General features: G+C 33.4%; 1 protein-coding gene across 6 annotated transcripts in view; it reads left to right on the plus strand.

Moving 5' to 3' along the window:
* The window catches only part of hts (adducin 1-like protein hts), a 94,692-nt gene that overhangs the window by 28,597 nt on the left and 53,175 nt on the right, over window positions 1-12,920 (plus strand). For all 6 annotated transcript variants that reach the window (XM_089712799.1, XM_089712800.1, XM_089712797.1 and 3 more), the window contains exon 2: window positions 751-810. The gene's annotated coding sequence lies outside the window, so the exon portion shown is untranslated. The remainder of the gene's footprint in view (window positions 1-750; window positions 811-12,920) is intronic.

Here is a 12,920-nt window from a genome sequence, read left to right on the forward strand (position 1 = left end):
CGATGTACTGGCTAACGATTGTACGTAGCCCATGCGCAAGCGCAGCGCGATGGTTATCGTTCCTGGAATCTGTGTTGTGTCGAACTACCACTATACTTCGTATTCATGGTAAACAAAGGGCTATTTGATAGTTATTACAATAAAATTAATTGATGACCATAATTTGACGTTTCTTGGGCATTTTAAATTTTCAACGTTCTTTATCTAGTTATCTACTCTGTAGGTAACAGGTAGTGTTACCAGGAACTCCGCAACATATTGATTCAAGTGTGTTTCTTAACAAAATATGTTTACCATGAATATGGGGCAGTGTTCGTCACAAACAGGGGCCGTATTATGACCTCTTATTTCCGGACAGTTTACGCCTGACTGGCAAATTCATATTAATAAGATCACAATAACCAGTCAACTAGATTTGAGAAGCGCATTTGAATCGTCAAAACACTTAATTTATTTAATTCGGAAAGCAGGTTATATAGAGAAGAGCCGACAAGAAACTCTGTAGTTGTGCTCTATGCCCTTTACTTATTTCATAAAAGTAGTAAAACTCCCAGGGAGGTGTTAAATTTTCTTTTAATAGCCAATCAGCCATTAATTCTTTATACTCGCCTATGAAAATATACTGCATCCGTGTAAAAACTAAAACCGTTTAAAATTATATTTGTAATTGCGATATAATATTTAAATCAAACGATATATGTATTATGTTTAAAATTGCACTAAATAATTTCTCGTTTCTTTTTATTCCAGTTTGTGCATGCATCTAAGAGGCGTGTAGGTGTATCGGAGATTGCGTTTACGAATTTCTGAGTAAGTAACTTATAATACTTATCTAGATTTTTAGATATAGACTAGATTACTACAATTATTTAATATTGAATGAAAGGAGTAAAACTAACCAACTACAAATTCAAATGATGATAGAATTTTTGGAACAACCCTAATAGTTATTTAATTTAGGTAATTTTACTAGATATTTCTATTTATCAATCGATTTAATATTTATCAGTTCTAGATTCTTGTACCTAAATTGATATACAACCTCATAAATATAAGAGAGCTTTACAACTACCCTCCAATAATGTCTTTATCAATTACAAGCGAGTATCTGTGTAAAACAAATGGTACGTAAAACGGTGTCACTTATGCGAAGCGTCACATGTCAAAACGCAAACAAACACGCGCCATTACACCGATTATTGAAATCTCGTTTATTTTCGCATTCTCGAGCGAAGCGGGGCGCATTAATTATTATGCTATCCGTCGTCCCGTATTAATTTCCATTTCAATACGTGCTGTGGAATTGCAAAATACTCTGCGTATACGGTAATGAGATGATTATACGGTGTGTGGGCACGTGCGCGCAACGGGGTGGTACCGATAACGATTGTGGTAACTGGTAACGCTTTGGATATCGGTATGGTTGCGGTAACGATGTAGCACCGCTGTGTGTTGTGTAGGAATGTGTATGGGAATGGAAAAACTGAAAAGAAGCGTGTGTTTGTTTGAATGGTAAAACGATCGTCGAAGTTCAAGAACAAATTTGCTAAATATTGAAAGTGTGTTGGGTTGCTTACTTTAAATGCAGCAATATGCAGTACATATTGTATAAAGCCTGATATACGATTTCCAATTACATTTTTATAGCATAGCTCGCAAGATTATAAAATGTTAAAACTACTTGTCATCGGAATAAAACGGCGAAAAATATGTAAAACTATATTTATAAGGAAAAAAAATGTTTGAAATAGTTATATACATCGATTATGTTAACTACTACAGTAAAAATAAGTACGTTGTAAGAAAAAAAAACATTTAGGGCGCGTTCCCACCGTGTCGTGACGACAGATAATCGTGTAGTTTTAAGTGTCGTGGCTTATATGTTTAAATGGAGGTGTTCACATTTAGAACGACACAATTTACTGTCGTCTACGACAGTGCAGTGACGACACTTTGTCGTGACAGTGGGAACGGCAAGCACGACAGTCGTAAAACGATAAAAAATCGTGGACGGCAACTCTATGACGTCCATTGAACTCAGAAGAGTAAACGCACTAGTAATCACCAAGCGAACGCAGAGGCGACTAGATTTGTAGCTTGCTGATGATGTGTAAACGACAAAGCGACTGCCAGGAAACGATAAAATGTCGTCGCGATCCAATAGGAACAGCTAGATACGACAGTCGCTAAACGATAAAAAATGTTGACGACAAACAATCGTTATAATGGGAACAGGTAAAGACGACAGTCGTCGAACGATAAATTAGTCGTTACGACATAGTGGGAACGCGCCCTTCGGCGTGTAGGTATTAAATATGCAAAAACAGTTTTCAATACCGATATTAATTTTCCACCACGCTTAGGTATTACTACGTGACAGACAGCACTAATTATGTACGATTATAGACATTTTCATGATTATGTATGAGTGTGGATTTGCAGTGGAGAATATGACCGTTAAATACATTTTTTGTGATACTAAAGCGTAGAAATATGTCACCGATATAGTGACTGTCTATGCAAGTGTAGTAACTCAGAATGTTGACGTTTATGCATTTATTAGAGCTAGCGCGCACCACGACTTTCTGCAGCGTGATTATTTTATCGCAGAAATACAACGTATGAGTTCATTCATTGTTGATGCTGTATATCTCGATTCTCGAGTATAAAAGTTGAAATGTTATACCGAGAAAATCAGGTTAATATTGTTGGAATATTGTGATATGGGAGCTGTCACTTTTAAAAAATAAAAACTAGCTTGCCATTGCAAATACGTCCGCTCTCAATATTTTAACTTATTTTTTTTGCAACATTTTTTTAACCAATCTCCGTTGTTATTGGTAAATTGACGAGATGTTATTGTATTATAATTTATAATCCAGCTTTTTTCGATGAATGGATAAATAAAATCTAATATAAAATAACTTTTCACTATTCGTACCACAATTAATCGAGAGATTAGCTTTCTCAAAAAATTAAAAAACGACACGATAATTGACAGAAGTAACACTCGGGCAGCTTTAAAAAACAATAAAACAAATTCTTCAGCCTCACAACATTAGCCATAAACATAAAAAAAAAAATACTAGAATTGACACATGTCACACTCGGCATCTTAAAAAACGATCAAAAAAATTCTTCAGTCTCAAAATATCAGTGTAGATTAAAAAAAAACTAGAATTGACATAATATGCCACACTCGGGCATCTTCCCGCCGCAACTTCCCGCGCTCCCAATTGGTCGCGTCCTGCGGAACGCGCCGGAAGTACGTACCGTAATGGCGTTCCGTCAGGTGATTCGAATGTAGGGTTGTCACCTGTTTTTTAGTTTCACCTGTATGTTCGTATAGAGAAGTAGTTTAGACTTGTTTTTTGACTCAATATAATCGGACAGGTTTAATTCAAACGTTCTATACTGATCAATTTCATGAGTTTAGGCGTGTATTTTTATTTTCTTTTAAGGTATATCGATTATTTTTAACACGTTTATATTTTACCTGTGTCAAACACACAGGTATGTACACCAAAATTTGACCGATTTTAATATACTTTATACTTTAAACGGACAGATTTCATTCAAACTTTTTACACGTATATTAAATTATTTATAAATGTCTACTCTATTCTCAATGTTGCGTTGCGGGTGCGTGCCATTCACAGTTAATTAAAAAACTCATAGACACAATTACGGATGAATTATTTTAAATTAAGTATTCACATTATATTATTTTTTATTACGTACCTATAGCTGTATTACAATAATTATTGAGTGTAATATATCACGAAACTGTACGTGTGACAACCCTATTCGAACGCGTAGGTAGGCTCGCCCGGTTTCCGGTTTTGTCTCTGCGCTGCTCTATGATTATCTGTTCTGTTATTTGTGGTATGGTACAGGAATTGCGTGAATGTTGTCTGTGGTGTTTAGGATTTTCAATGTCAGGGTGAGATGCAGCAGGGTGTGTCGGTAAACTTTGCTCTGTCAGAAAATCCTGAGTGAAATGAAATACAGGCTTTTTCCAGAGTTAAGTTTCATTTTAACAAAGAATCTAAGAAATGATCTAGTTTGGTGATATGTTATAAACATAATTTCCCAAACTATTTACATAATTTTTAATGTTAATTATTTATTTGTTCTTATAAAAATTCGTTTATCAATAATGACCCAAGAATGCAGATTACGAAACACAATCCATATTAATCATATTATCAAAGTTTATCGACGTCCAATTATAGGATTAAGAGTGAAAAGTAGGTAAAATAAACATAAACAACAATTTTACTGTTTTTCATGTAATTATGGATAGTGCCTTCTGTCATATTATTAATCTTTCGTCTACGAATATTTCATATAGGTTATTTTAAATTTGTCAATTTTTAACACGCTTTTATTGAAGTGAAACTTCTTTATCGGGGTTGGAAAAAAAATTAGTGTAACATTTTTATTTTTTTCGTTACGCGTGACATTTTTCCGTTACGCGCCATCTTTTTCTTATCCCTACCACGCGTGATTCGTAAAATTACATATAGTAAATTATTTTTTCAAAAATAAGGTCATAAAGAAGTTTTACTTCTTACGTGTGTACACTAGTACACGCACATTTTTTTTGCTTCACCTGTATGTTTGTATTTAAACCGACTCAAAGACTATTCGAACCACTTTTAACTGAAAGATTTAATTCAAACTTAGTACACTTACTTATCAAGGATCAATAATACATATTTTGTAATCATTTGCCAATAACTTACAAAATCAGACAAATACAACTGATGCGCTTTTGAAATTTTATCGTGATTGTTCTAAAGAAACACGATAGGTAGCATATTGTGAGTTAATATTTCTCTATTCTGCTAATGCATCGGGTTTCTATTTGTCTCTAACATCGCCTTGTGCAATCACAAGTGTAGATATGTAAACAAAGAATATGAGTGTTCGTCTGTACTGTAGTCACTTTCTATTGGTCTTTACAATTCATTTTACCTTGTTGGTTGTAGTGGTTTATTGCTAGTGGAACAGAAGGGACTGTGTTTCGATTCTGGTTGGAGATAAATAAAGTTTCGTACACGTTCAATAGGTACATGTTAGGCTGATGACATACTTTATTTTCAAGACTTTTATGGGGAATTTCAAGTTTCGGAAAATCTCGCTAGAAAATCGACCATTGAAACAGATTTGAGGTATTATATCAATTATCTATGGACTAAACAGATACAAATTCTTTCAACGTTAAAATCTGCATTATTCCTGAATGACATTGGCTATATTTTTATTGGTTTGTCCGTCACAGAGTAAGCGCCAAGCGGTAGTGCCTATGTCTTATAAGTTAATGACAGAATAAAGAAAAGTCAACTCTAGAAGAAAAAAAAAGAGCGTGTGCTGAGCACACGTATCAAGATTCAAAGATACCAAAATCGTCACCTTACTCCATGAAGTGACAGTATTGTATTGCCAAGACGCGGCCTTGAAATTTTACTCTCAACGCGCCTAAAGCATTACTTTAAAAAAGCTTCTTAAGGGCTTGGTCTAGTAGTGCAAACAAATGCATCCTGTCATCCTATATGTAAATAATACAAATGTACTAAGGGAAAGTTGCTCCACTTAATTTTTATAAATTAAATCATTCGTATGCATAATTTAATATTCGTAATAAGTACCTAAAATGACAATTTGAAACAATTTTCGTGAAAATTACACCAGTTGATTCTTTTTATAAGTACACAAAATTTGCGAATACGTTCTATTGATATCTTCAACTTCATGTTTATATAACTGATCAACTTTAACAAAGAAATTTGGACGAAATATAAAAAAAAAATAAGCTTTACATACAAAATGCATAACTCTCTACATTTTTTTAGACCTAAGTTTCTTAGTGAAAGTTGTTCAGTTTCACTAATAAAACGGATAAACAAATTTTGTATATTATAATAAAAAAATGTAATGTTTGTGTAAAAAATTATAAAATAGAAAAATGTGCAAATGAAAACAAAAGATATTTATTTCTGACTAGCTTCAGCCCGCGACTCCGTCCGCGCGGATGTCGGTCTTCGCGTGGATGGTTTATTTCTCCATTTTGAACTGGGAAGACGTTTCTCACTAAATTAATATTAGACGATCATGATTCACTCCAGTCCAAACAGCAAATAAGCAGACTTCTACTTCTGCAACGTTTAGTTGTCCCTGAATTTGGAAAAAATAGTCATGATTCTTATCTATGACAAAAGTGTTATTATTTTGCATTGTATTTCAAATATTAAATTTTTTATTTTTAACCGCATCTTCCGCATTCATGTCTTTTGCCGGAATTAGACATTTAACTTCTACTAGTCCCATTTTCCCTTCTTGATATGGGAGTGTATAAAGTAAATTTTTTAGATATTTCTCGTTATACTTTTAAAAAGTTATTATTGTCATTTTGCTCATTAGGTAAAGTAATTTCGATATCAGTTTTAAGTTTTTTGATACCTGCAATAATAACGTCATAATCGCCTGCACATACTTATCGATTACACCCTGTATACAATCCACCATCCACATTCATAATGTTTTCCTGTCCTCCTCTCCTTTACGCTGTTCACCGATACATTTTAAATGAGTAAATCTGCTACCATTGAAGGATGTTTCATTGTGATCAGCAAATTTTCACCACTGTTGTCGATTATTTGTTTTTCATTTTTAATCAGCAATTGGGAATCATCAGTTTTGTTTTTTGCAGATTGGTGATGTACCCTAACAATACGTCGAAAAGGGAAAGCATCAACGAATTATCGTTTTCGTCCTCTTTTTTTATTCTGTGCGTCTCTGTTACTTGTGTTTGTTTAGTTCTCAACACCCATTGAATTTTCTATGTTATTGTGATCTTCCATTACATCTGAGTTTTGATGATGTGATGATGTGATGATCCATTCATTTTAATATTGGTAAATAGAGTTGGTGGACCAAACTAGAAATGGTGGACTAAATTTGTCAGCGCGTCTGTAAGATCAGAATATAAAACCAACATCCTGTATTTAAGTTACAAAATTAATAATCAAACAACATGCTGCTACGTTTAAAATGACTAGAAGAAAAAATTGAAACACCTCGACATATTTGGAATTTTGGAGTAAACAAATCATTTTCCCCGTATGTCCCAAGTTCAAGTTCTCAATACAAGTTTATATTATATTTCGTATTTCTCAAACGAAAAATAAACATTTTTGGAACTTCAAAAAAAAAATTATATTATTATAAGAAAATTTATGAGCTTACTTTAGTTTTAACTAGCGACCCGCCCATGCTTCGCATGGGTGCAATGGCGCGGCCGCGGCGGCCGGCCGGTACCGCCACAAACGCTACGTCCCGCAATTTTTAAATCTGTAATATTATCTTCGAAAATATTCACTTAAATCATACGGTGTAAAGGGCCATATAGATCTATATTAAATGAACAATGTATTCAAGGTATTTAATTGGTTAAGGATTAATGCTGTATTGGTTAAAATCGCTTCGAAAATTAGCCATTATTTGTCGTAAAAAGTAAATGACAAAAAAAGTTATTGTGGGTTATCCATAAGAGATAGACATATACCATCACGGACTTTTCTGTAGACCTTTGCAATGTGTACAATACTTAGTACATTATTTTGATAAAACTCGTAGGGTTCAGCCTGCGTTTGCAATGTAAGCAGAAAAAATGTAATTATTTACGACATCACATTAGAAACCTCAAAAATAACAGTACTTCTCCACTATTTAATGGATGTTATTATACATATAAACCTTCCTCTTGAATCACTCTATCTATTAAAAAAAACACATCAAAATCCGTTGCGTAGTTTCAAAGATTTAAGCGTACAAAGGGACATAGGGACAGAGAAAGCGACTTTGTTTTATACTATGTAGTGAAAAAACATACATCCCTTTACTGACACCCCGTAAAATAAAGAAATTGTTGCCAATCACCTTTGTAATCTATTTGGTTTCATTAACTTTATGTTCGAAGATAAATTTTTTTCTAGTAGTTTACGCATATTTTTTTCGTTTATTTTCCATATCGAAATCAAATGTTTAAAAATATGAATATTTGCATAAAACTAAGATAAAAATAATCAATTAACAAAAATATTAAATTTAATGAAGTAGAGCAACTTTCACTTCGGTATGAAGGAAAATCGAGCGTAGAGCACACGTCAGAATGCTCCGGCCCAAGGAGCGCGACTGAAGAAATTCGCTAGGATTTTTCCTAATTATTTTAAATATTTTTTTAATATTTAAAGAATTATCAAAATTAAAAAAAAAAACTTTTTAAAGGATTAATACTCATTGGTCTTCAACCAACTCGAATAAATTAATGGAAAAAATAACTTTTAGCAGTATTTATCAATAGATTTTGTAAGGCAAAAAATGGGAAATTTAATGAATTTATAACGTTCTAATTAAGAAAATCATAAGTTTTTCGGCAATTGTATTCAGCAGTTTTTAATAACGACTATATAAGGATAATAATGCGCTGATCAGATTGTGTAAATTGTAATCGGTTGCAACGTAGTGAGTGCACAAACTTAGCTCGAAATGTCTTTGGGGGAAAGAGACTTATCTTGAAGGCCTGATTAAGGTAACATAAAGTAACTTTATAAATGTGAAAAAATTCACGCGCATTGCGTATATAACACTAATTGATAAACAAGAAAAAAAAATTCAGTTTATCATTTCATTAGCCGGGAAAAAATTGTCAAATAACTTGTTGAAAACGCAATTTTGCTAGACTGCAGCCTTAAGATGCAGAAGGAAGCGCCAAGAAAGCACCCCATATAACATCGATTAATCGCGAAATCGACCAACGCCTACACCGTCTAGCTAGGCCGCGGCCGCGGCGGTGAGTCACGCGGGTCGTTGACCCGGCGCACGCGCAGCCTTCTGTACTTGCGTATATGTATATAGCAATAGGTATAGGTATATAGTTATGTATATTATAGTAGGTTATAGAGTGGCGTTGTGACCTAGATTTTTCGTAGGTTACACTTACATACTTTTTGATTTTATTTATGCGGGAAAATGAAGGGGAGGGGGTTGTTGTAGAGACGTTCTAATTAACCTGTACATATTTATATTTTAAGTTTTCTGTTATAAATATAAATATACGTGAAAACCTGATACTTCGACTCATCGATCTCGATCATTCATCAGTCATCACCATCGATCTTTATTTCATTTTAATTACCTTAAATATTAAACGTTGAAAGAATTTTTTAAATTGCCAAGAATTTCCTGTCTAGAAGTACTTATGGATGAAATAATTGATTATTTCATCCATAAGTACTTCTAGGCAGACCTGTATACCCCGACCCGTGACTTACCTATTAAACATTCAACTGAGGCCGTCTATTAAATAATAAACATGATCAATAAATCAAATTAGATATATTTGTTTCTAGAGCATCAGTATAAAAGGAAAATGATATTTTTCGAGTATTATGCTCAATCTATGTATGTATTTTTCACTGCTTTATGTAGGTCTGAGAAGGACAGTAAGAAAATTGAACAAAATCGTTTTAAATACAATATAACTAAGTACGGATAAACAATGAAAAAGTTAAAAAAAGCGGATAAAAAATTATAGGTACAGATTGATTCCTACAATTAATGTTGAGTTAGAAGTTGGAACTGTAGTTGGAAACTATGCAGTAACAAGTATAAAGTACTAATCTATACTAATATTATAAAGCTGAAGAGTTTGTTTGTTTGTTTGTTTGAACGCGCTAATCTCGGGAACTACTGGTCCGATTTGAAAAATTCTTTCGATGTTAGATAGCTCATTTATCGAGGAAGGCTATAGGCTATATACCATCACGCTACGACCAACAGGAGAGGAGCCACGGGTGTGAAACCGCGCGGAGCGGCTAGTAGTTATATACAGACCTCATCCATACACCCCTGACCCCGTGTGACTAACCCATCAAACATTTAACATACGAACTGAGGGCCTCTGTTAACTAATTAACGCGAGCTATTTAATTTTTGGCCGCGTTCCAGCGTAATGAATGACCCATTATATTGGGGATTTGATTGGAGTGATGCGTCGATTGTTTGACGGTTTTAAAACTGCTTTAATTTTAGTCTTATAGGATTGAATGCAATTTGTTTGTTTGAAGAATATTAAATAGCAAACTGCAAATGGTTTAAGTCCCTATTTAGTTAATTGTTTTAAGATAAACTAGCGGTCCGATCGTTCGTTTACGTTTTCTCTCCATAAGAACCATCCTCGTGCTTCAAGGAACATTATAAAAAAATAATTAACGAAATCGGTTCGATCGAACACATTTTGCGATTCATTTTTATAGTATAGAAATAGGTTAGCTCTTAGCCTCAGCTCTGTTTAAGAATTTAGGTACTTATGTATTAGTTTTTTAGTTATTGTAGTATTAGGATAATAATTATAAATTGTGTAGTAACGATCGACTGACAATACATATATCATTTTTCGTTTGAATGAACTTTACATTCGTAAAAAATATCATACTAACGTTTTGTAGGCTTTCTTTCGAAGTCGGTAAAAAATGTAACAATGGCATACTTTGCATACAGTATGCAAAAGGTATATCGAAACAAAATTGGCTTCGATGAAATTATTGATATAGTATGACTCAGTATTAACATTGTACTACCAATATGGTATCGAATAGCGAGTAATAGATATTTATAAGTGTGATTCGTTTATTTCTATGTAATTGAGTCTAACTAGATTTAATCAAACTTATTTTGGACGCGAGAGCATAAAGGGGCTAAGTAACATTTTATATAGAAAATAGTGTGCCGATTATTATCAACGATCTATTTTTAAGAGCAAAATTGCCTACTATTTATTTAAAGGTTGCTTTGTACTAAAATTTTGTACCTACGCCAAATTATAAAAATTAAAGACCTGGACCTCTTCACTATCACTACAGTGTAAAACAAAGTCGCTTTCTTTTTCCCTATGTCCCTAATTAAATGAATGTATCTTTAAAACTACGCAACGGATTGTGATGCGGATTTTGGACAAAGCGGGCGAAGCCGCGAGCGGAAAGCTAGTTGTTTACAAAATGTTACTTAGGTCGTTCGTGCAAGTTAATTATTTAACTAAAATGCTTGAAGAACTTCGTGTTTATATGTATTCATGTATGTACTAGATGCTTTTTTTATACTTACTAATTACCATGCGGTGCGGTATGAAATTTTTTTACATCTTTTACGTGAGCTTTCAACTGCCGTTCCAGTTAAAATATTTATAGTCATGCAATTTTTACTCGTTGAGGGCTTTTTGAATCAGAAAAATTACGTTTCCTATTGGATTGTTGCTTTTGAATAAATCTACTTACATAAAAAAAATGTTTGCGTGTACTAGTGTACACACGTAAGAAGTGAAACTTCTTTATGACCTTATTTTTCAAAAAATAATTTACTATATGTAACTTTACAGAAATACGTCGAATCAAAGATGGCGCGTAACGGAAAAATCACACGCGTAACGAAAAAATGTTACACTAAATTTTTTTCCAACCCCGATAAAGAAGTTTCACTTCAAAAAGTTCAACAGAAGATTCATTTTATTTTCGCAACATTCATTCGTCCTACAGTTTCTGAAAGTCGAAGGGGATGTTTCTGCTACCCTCATAAAAATAAAATACACTACAATCTACATAATAATGTTCAAGGGTTGAAATATAGACGCCTTGACTTTCAAACCACCCCCGACGTTACGGACAACCCCGTACATTCTGAGTGTGCCTTAATTTAGGGGTTGTTATTTATGTTACGACCTTCTCGTAAAACCATCTCTTTGTTTCTGTATGTAGGCTTTAAGACCGGTTTTAATCAACAAAATGAAGTACGGTCAATTTCGTTTTAATACAGCTTTAAAGGTGAAGGTGTGTAAGAATATATCGACTTTGGATGAGTGTATGTTAGATACTAGTTCATGCTAAAAGGACTTGGATTGTATTTGTAAGAAATTTGGTGCAAAGATGGACAATACATGTTATAATATGTAGCTATATTCTACTGTCTTTAGGTTATTTTTGAGCTGATAAGAACGACAAAAGCAGGAGGTGTGTAACTAATTTTGTAATATTTTTATTGTTACTTTTACTTTTATTTTTATTTTTACCAAATAACCAACTTTGTGATAAGATTAAGAGTGATTTATTATCAAATTGCCGCACACTCTTTCACTTTTATTAAAATGTTTAAATACATTAAAACATGTTATGTATACACTATGTTTATATGTGTCAAAGCAGATTCATGCTATCTACTATTCAGTAGATAGCATGAATCTAACTAGTACACACTGCAGAAAATAAAAAAGGTTTGCCTTTTTTTCAAAGTCTTGTACATCTTCTGTTCCCCGTCAGCATTCTCTATCTAGAATCTAGGATTCTAGGTCTATAGCGCTCGTTGAGACGAGAACAAAGAGCTTAATGTTTTTATAAGATCTTCTCTGCTTTGTGATTGGCCGCTGTTGCTAATATATTGTCTTTCTGTGATGTAATAGGTAGTGGAGATTGGTTTTACTATATAAAGTACTAGTGGTCCGCCCCGGCTTCGCCCGTGGTACATATTTCGCAATAAAAGGTAGCCTATGTCCTTTCTCGGGTATCAAAATATCTCCATACCAAATTTCATGCAAATTGGTTCAGTAGTTTAGGCGTGATTGAGTAACAGACAGACAGACAGACAGAGTTACTTTCGCATTTATAATATTAGTATGGATGTTAAATGTTGGTTGAATTTCTAACATTAATTCCCTCGTAAAGGGAGGCTATTTTTTATCGTAGTAAATTAAATGTATATTTATTAGATTTTCTCGGATAAGCGTGTTGGTTGGATTCATTTAAAAAAGCTACTCCAAGTAATGCATCTCTTAAGTAGATTTAAACCACGGACAAACAAACAGTATT

The sequence above is a fragment of the Colias philodice genome, chromosome 29, assembly GCF_061535455.1.
Source record: "Colias philodice isolate Cphi_HAF_F1 chromosome 29, ilColPhil1 Martin Lab GWU primary, whole genome shotgun sequence".
Classification (NCBI taxonomy): Eukaryota; Metazoa; Arthropoda; class Insecta; order Lepidoptera; family Pieridae; genus Colias; species Colias philodice.